This window comes from Cryptotermes secundus, unplaced genomic scaffold (assembly GCF_002891405.2).
Source record: "Cryptotermes secundus unplaced genomic scaffold, Csec_1.0 scaffold263, whole genome shotgun sequence".
In the NCBI taxonomy this organism is placed as follows: Eukaryota; Metazoa; Arthropoda; class Insecta; order Blattodea; family Kalotermitidae; genus Cryptotermes; species Cryptotermes secundus.
The window spans coordinates 139481-147559 of record NW_019738352.1 but is presented as its reverse complement, the minus strand read 5'-3'; the positions used below and the strand labels follow the sequence as shown (position 1 = coordinate 147559).

The 8079-nt window shown below is 38.5% G+C and overlaps 1 long non-coding RNA gene across 1 annotated transcript; it reads right to left on the bottom strand.

Moving 5' to 3' along the window:
* Positions 1 to 5913, bottom strand: LOC111870753. The gene is made up of 3 exons (XR_002843910.2): positions 5715 to 5913; positions 3601 to 3773; positions 1 to 171 (listed from the first exon to the last, which is right to left on the bottom strand). It is a non-coding gene; the product is annotated as an uncharacterized LOC111870753 (long non-coding RNA).
* Positions 5914 to 8079: the final 2166 nt, after the last annotated feature.

Below are 8079 nucleotides of genomic sequence, written 5' to 3'. Positions count from 1 at the left end.
CAGCATATTGACCTCTACACAAATCCAGCCATCAGTGCCGCACCACATGCCTTCAGCAAACATTCACTGTGCCAAACCTGGACATGCCTTCAGCAAACATTCACTGTACCAAAACTGGACATGGCTTCAGCAAACATTCACTGTATCAAACCTGGACACCTGTCAGGGTTCCTGAAATGAAGAACGTTTTGGACTTAATATTTATAACAAAAATTATCAACAAATCTACGCTGAAAATACACTGGACAGAAGACTCTGCTTTAGGAATACAAGTATTTTTTAAAACAGATTAAAAAATAATTCATTCTTGCATTGTAATGATCATTCATCTGTCATGGAAGTGGGGTGGCCCTAGAAATCACAGTTATCTTTACCTTGAGCAGGACTATTGTGTTTATATGGATAACTACAACAGCTTGAAGTTATCACAGAAACTGAGAGTAACATAACTACCTGTGGTGTAATTACACACAAAAGATGTTTTCAAACAGATCTGAAAGAACACCAAAAGTGAGTAGAATAGCATTTTGGTGCAATGGAGATGTACTGCGGTTTTCACAGAGAGAGAAGAGAGTTACACATATGGTATCCATTATTCATTCTGCCGAAATGGTTGAGGTTATGCAGATTAAGCAAAATAAATTTAAACTGATATGTACTATGTAACATTTGAGGTTGAGTATAACACATTCATGCATAGCATGGATTATCCTGATCGGTATCTCAGAATGTATCCTTTCCCCGAAATGGCTGAAGAACCTCTTATTCTGTAAACTCCAGTGCACTGTGGTGAACACTTTCATCCCACTTAGCAAGTGCAATGTAGACACCAAAACTGACTTTCTGTCATTCAGGACAACCACAAGATAATGAGATGACTGGAAAAAGTGTTCCCCCTTAACCAGAATATGCAGCATCCAGTGTTCCTGATCCTTCAGCAAGCATACCATTCTTATCCTCAATGTCTTCAAGATCTGGTATTGCAATACCCTCGTATCAAGCCCAGGCCTCTGATCCTCCATATATATGGTGTTTGAATGCCTGTTCCTGAATGGAGAAGATTGCCTTGGTTTATGCTTCTTTTTGTTCTTCAAAGAAACGCTGCACTGCATTCAAACACCATTAAGACTCATCATAAAGGTATGTTAAAAATTACACTTTTATATGTTTGTTAGCATATGAGAGAACTGAAACTAAGTAGACTGATGCTATGTAGCTACCAATGTACTAATTCAATGGCTTCTAAAACAGGCTGGGCTGGAGTGAGTGATGAGCATGCAGAGAGTTAGAAGTGTACATGTTTCCTTATTTCACAATTCAATCAGTGATGCTGTAAGTAGTATCAAATGGTAGGCTGATTAATTACACAGGATGCAGAAGAAGCAGATGTGCCTTAATTAAAGTACTATCCCAACATCTGCCTGGATGGACTGGACATAATAGAATCCTTTTAAGGGAAGTCACAGCACCAGTTCTGTGAAAAATTTTCTATCCATGGGTAACAGATGATGAAAAAGGTATTAAGTGTTCAAACAGGACAATGATTCTATGATACGAGTAAAATCACATAAACAATCAAAAATTTTCCTGATCTTGAGAAAATGAACTCAGAATGTGACATAAATGCTATCAAAGGCTGCAAGGAAATTTTAGGTATCAGGTTTAATAATGACCTAAGGTATGTAGTTTCCTGAGCAAACATAGCTCTACAGCTAACAGAAGGAACACCAGCTTCGATTAAGCTGTTACAATTGAAGTACTCAGAAGCAAAAACTCAAGAAAAAGGAAAATGCTATAAAAAGGATTTTAGTGCACATGTTGCCTGCTCAGGGGCAAAGTTCAATCACAGCATAGATGAAAGAAAAATGTAAGAGCAGCAAAATTTTGACATTTCTTCCAAAGAGCTCACCATTTATGTAAACCTTTCATAACAAGTGTTACTCTCACATTAACTTATTAATTATCTGCAAAAGTCTGGTCTATATTTCACAGGACACTATGTATACAATTCATGATTTATTTTAGGGGTTACAATCAGAAACTACTAATGCAAACCAGCAACCATGAAACTGCAACAGAAGATTCTTGTAGTAGCAGAGATGGCAAATGTTTTCACTACCTGAGGCCACATACACAACAAACGTTATACATCAGTGCAAAATAGTGCCTGTACCAAGTAGTGGGCTTAATAAAAAATCAGTTGTTGTACATTTTTAGATATTTAATCAGTTCTTGGCTTGAATGTGGTTCAGAGAGAGAGACAAAAGTAGCCAAGAAGTATAAACAACACAGCATTTTCCTGTAGCCATTTTTCACTAGGTAAGCAAACTTCCCAATATATGGGATGGACACATCAAGTAACAATAAAAATGTATCTCACAAAAGAAATAATTATGGCTTGAACTATTGAATTATCAGCTGGCTTCAGACACTAATAAAGAGAAACTCTGTTATCACCAGCGAATATCTCAGTCAGTGCCCGCAGTTTACCATCTCTGTGTGGTATTTACTTGTGACACAGCAATAGTATGAATGGGATGAAAGGTTCTTGGTTGCTGGCATGTTAACTGCACCAAATTATGTAACTCTCAGGTTCTGTTGTTAGCAAGTAAAAGATATGTACATAAACCTACATTAAAAGGTAAAATTGTCCCCATGCTTAACTTATTAAGCACTATGCCATATAGATGTATGGGGGTGTAAATGAACAGATCCACATATTCTTGACCTCGGCAGTAGTTGTACGTGAGTGGTCAGCTTCACGCCCCAGCTGCTTTACCGGTGGGAAAACAGTTGCAAGGACTCACTGAATAGGAGGCTGGGTGGGCCCCAAAACTGGTATGAATAATGCGGAGGGACATGAACATATGATATTGTGACATGTAGGTCGCTTCTAGAAAACAAACTGGCAAACACATCTCCATGGAGATAAGATTCTTGGACATAAACCATCACTGGGTGTTAAACAAATGTGTCCATGGACACAAAAATGAAAAGGTGTAGACTTATGGAAATCAGATCATTGCTGAGGAATCAACCATGTCCATGGAAACAAACAAACAACAAACATTTTCCTAGGATACAAGACACTATCCTATAAGCAGCCATGCAGATAAGATTGCAGATGGAGATGATTCATAAGGCGGTTGTCGATCAAGACAGTCATAAAGTAACTCTGAATCAAGGCAGTTACAGAAGAAGAAAGACTAGAAGATAAGACAGTCATAGTACAGCCAGAATGGAGTGAGTCTTAGGCAGTCTTTGACTGTGAATTGTTATAACTGACTCCGATTAAGAGAACTTGTAAAAGAAGGTGTTATTAAATCCAATCAGCCAATCCGAAACCCGTTATTATTAGCCACAGAGACATAAACACTTGACAACATACTTATATTAGATGCTACAGTGAAGTTCATATATTTCAAACATTAAGACAGTGGACATGGTATACACGCTACCTCAAGATGGAGACAGAATCCATTCTCAAAAATGTTGTTTTTTTTATAAGAAACATGAAGACGAATAATGTCAAGAAACACAATAATTATATTAGGATAGTAAATTCTTAAATTTGGTACTATGACTATTAAGATTTATAACCTTCCAAAACCTGTGCGATACAATCTGGAAGAAGTTCACTGGCATTTTGGTTTGATGCCCTTAAACCAAACACCAATCACATATCTGATTACTACTGTTAGCTCTGTCCATGTATTTGCTTGAACTTTTCCAACTAGCGCTCTGTACTGAAGAACTGTTCCAGACATCTCAAGCTGCAACAGAACAAAGAGCAATTCAATTGCAACACATGTTACTGTGGAACAGAAAGAGATGCTAAAGCACTGAAGCATTATTTGAAAGCTTGAAAGGCCACAAAGGAATATTTTAAAATTGATTATGGACTCATTCCAAGACTGAAGAGACAAGGAATGTCCTTTAGGAACATTTGTTTTCATTCTCTCACACTGACACCCACCATGACACATAAATCAGAGTGTCAATGTATAAATAAACATAATGTACATCAGAGTAATCCAACTAAAGCTAAGCTAAGCAAACCTAACCTAACCAAAGATAACCATGACCAGAACCAAATTTTTATGTTGAATATAAACCTCACAAATAACAGATTACATATATTCATTTCAGACATCTGAGATGCCATGTTCATTCTTAAAGACTGAATATCATGTTTATACCAACATTTCACTCCTGTGCTCTATTATTATATTAAATATAGCCTAAACATTCCAGTCAGCAGCAACTTCATAATACATTCCATTAACATCACAGAAGAGAGTAAGCTTTGTAGGAACATCAACTGCTGTACAAGGCTTCCAGTCTTCCAACTTCACATTTATATCTATATGCATGCTACATACCTTGCCCATTCATTTCTGCTACAAACATATGGAACCATTTAAATTTGTAATACGCTTCTAGAAGCTCCTGCTTTTGTGTAATATATTCTTACTATGAAGTCCGTTACTAAAATGATTATAATTTTATGCCTAACTAGAATCTTAACAGTACTCATTCTTTTGCTGATTTAATATCATTCAGTTTTGCTCTCAAACTGGTAATTATCCAGCTGTTTGTCTGTATCCTTCCCACAGTATAGTAAGACAAAATCACAATACCTGCTGTCAGTTCCCCTACTTGATATACATATAATATGTAGGAATTATGCTACCACCAACACAACAAATATTTCAGTTATATTTACTGCGACATGTTTAGGTCATACATGTCAGGCAGGAAACATGTCCAGGAAAACCAGGTGGGGCTGAAATTAAATGGGACACATCAGCTGCTGACCTATGCCGATGATGTGAATCTACTGGGTGATAATGTAGACACCATAAAGAAAACCACACAAACTTTAATTGACGCAAGTAAATAGGTTGATCTAGAAGTACACACAGAGAAAATTAAGTATATGTTACTGTCTCGTCAATAAAATGCAGGGCAAAATCATGACATAAAGATAGGAAACAGATGTTTTGAAAATGTGGCACAGTTCAGATATTTGGGAACAGCGATAACAGATCGAAATCTGATTCAGGAGGAAATTAAGAGGCGACTGAACTTGGGTAATGCTTGCTACCATTCAGTCCAGAACCTTTTGTCTTCTCGTCTGTTGTCCAAAAACATAAAAATTAGAATATACAAAACTATAAATTTGCCTGTGGTTCTATATGGGTGTGAAACTTGGTCTCTGACATTAAGGGAGGAACACAGACTGAGGTATTTGAGAACAGGGTGTTGAGGAGAATATTTGGACTGAAGAGAGATGAAGTGACAGGAGGTTGGAGAAAAGTGCATAATGAGGAGCTTCATAACTTGTACTCTTCTCCAAGTATAATTAGAATGATCAAGTCAAGGAGGATGAGGTGGACAGGTCATGTAGCACGAATGGGGCAGACAAGAAATGCATATAGGATATTGTTTGGAAAGCCAAGAGGAAAGAGACCACTGGGAAGACCAGGGCGTAGGTGGGTGGACAATATTAGAATGGATCTTAAGATAGGATGGGATGGCATCGATTGGACAGATAGGGATCGGTGGTGGGCTCTTTTGAACACGGTAATGAACCTTCGGGTTCCATAAAATGCTGGGAAATTCTTGAGTAGCTGCTGAATTGGCGGCTTCTCCAGAAGGGCTCAGCTCCACGAGTAAGTAAGTAAATAATATATAACATAATTCACATTTACCTCTATGAATTACCTAAACTGTTCCTGTATTGATTTCCATTTTCTGGCGTTTCGGCTATAATCTGACGAAGACGGACGGTTAACGAAGTACATTACATTTATTGTTCTCACGACGATATGCCTATGGGTGATCATTGACAGTATCAAGAATAGAGCTTTCAAATTTGCAAGCATCCAAACTGACTAATCAGGTCGCCTCTCTTCGATGCTCCTTGACCAGGGTTACAGACTCGAAGAAGAAACCAAAATTCGCATTCCCTCTAATTCGTTCCAGTCATACCTCGTACTCACATAATTAAAGTGAAGCAATAAATAACTTATTTTTTTAAAACACCAATAAGAATAACCTAAGCCAAACCCAATTTAATTTCTAGTTTCCTAAAGTCAATTTATCCCTGTGAACATCGCTAGCGTATTGGTGAACTGCGGTGTTGTCTAACCTGGAGTGCATGTTTATAGCGCTACTAGCGAGGATTACTAGAATTACTAGCACTTCAAGATGGGCCACGTTGGCTCACAATTTCATGCGATATAGGCACGTACAGTCGTTGCCCTCACAAACACTGGGATCGTGGGTTCGAATCCCACTTGAGGCATGAATGTATGTGTGCGTTTATTATCTGTTTGTGCTGCCCTGTGTGTAGGTAGCGGCCTAGCGACGGGCTGATTCCCCATCCAACGTGTCCTACCGACTGAGTAGAAAAATCAAGAAACTGAGAAAGCTGCCAAGGTTCAACAAAGGGCTGTAGACCCTTACATAGATAGGCAAAAAGAAGTTACGTATTCCTTTCCCAATTAAAAATTGCTATTACAGGCAAATAATTTTAAGAGTTACTACACCGATGAAAGTCTGGTAAATAATGATGATGATAAGGAGGAGGAGGATAAGGAGGATGGTGATGGTAATGATGACAGGATTTCACTTTTGTGCAGCTGAAGGATTTATAAAGCCAGTGAATCTGAATAAGAAGAATTGCAGAGAGTCACGAATAAATTATGCCGCTGACGTTAGTACACTCTGGTTCTTTGTTCACAAGTTTTACTATAATAATTTTGTAAAAATTTATACATTATTATCAGGCACTTGAATGACATGGGTTAATCCAGTAACTCTCCCTTGAATATTAACGTAACGATCTCAAGTAAATTATTCAAACCCAGTCATTTGGTTAAAAATATATATTGACTAAGGTGAAAATTTTATGAATAAATGGCTTATATTCAACAAAGCTTATATATTATCGAATTGTTTACAATTTACTAAGTGAGTTTTAAATTAATGCAATCATATTGTCACGTGTAGGGTGGTACGCTTGACGAAAATGACCGGTTTAATAAAAAAGATAAATAAGAGCCCTGGAGCTGGCGTGTACTGCTATGGCACGAGGCGGAAACTTAGTTTCAGCCTTGGGCAGTACACAACAGTATTCCAGGCAGAAGTATATGCCAGTAAGGCATGTATTATGGAGAATTTAGATAGGAACTATAGAAATAGGAACATCTACATTCTATCTGACAGCCAAGCTGCACTTAAAGCGCTTCACAGACACCAGATCAACTCAAAATTGTTCTGGGATTGCCACCAAACCCTCATGTAACTGTCCAAACATGACAGGGTACAACTGGTATGGGTGCCAGGGCATGAGGGTATTGCTGGAAACGAAACAGCAGACCAACTGGCCAAGATTGGAGTTGAACATCCGTTCACAGGACCTGAACCAGCCTGTGGCATCTCTATAGGAGTTGCCAGAAAGGCAATCAGGGACTGGACAAACATGAAACAAGAAATACTGGGGATTCTTAACTGGACTCAGGCAAGCAAAGGGACTCATACGAGGACCCTCTACTAAAAGAGCGAAGGAAGTGTTGAAGTTAAACAGGAACCAGCTACGATGGGCGGTAGGACTACATACAAGACACTGTCACCTTAAAGGACACCTCTTTAGACTGGGACTAAGTGATAGTCCCACTTGTGAGGGGTGTCAAGAAGAAAATGAAACAGCCACACATATCCTGTGCGAATGTGAGGCCTCAGCTTATTTAAGATTACGCCACTTGGGTCAATATTTTATGGAACCAAGTGATTATTTCGACGTCCCTACGTACAAAATCCTACGCTTCATTCGAAGCGCGGGATTGTTGAGGGGATAATCAAAGGGGAGGCACAACAGATCACTGTGGTCGCGGTGCAAGGGCCAAGAAGGCCCACCCCTTATACGTTCATTCATACATTACTAGCTACTAGGTTGTGACCCATGTAGTCTCTTAGAAGTTTACCGCACGTTTTGGAGGAATATAATATATTCATTTTCAGGGTCGAGAAGTAAGCCAAGCAAGCAATAGGAAGTAAGTAGAAGTATTTCTT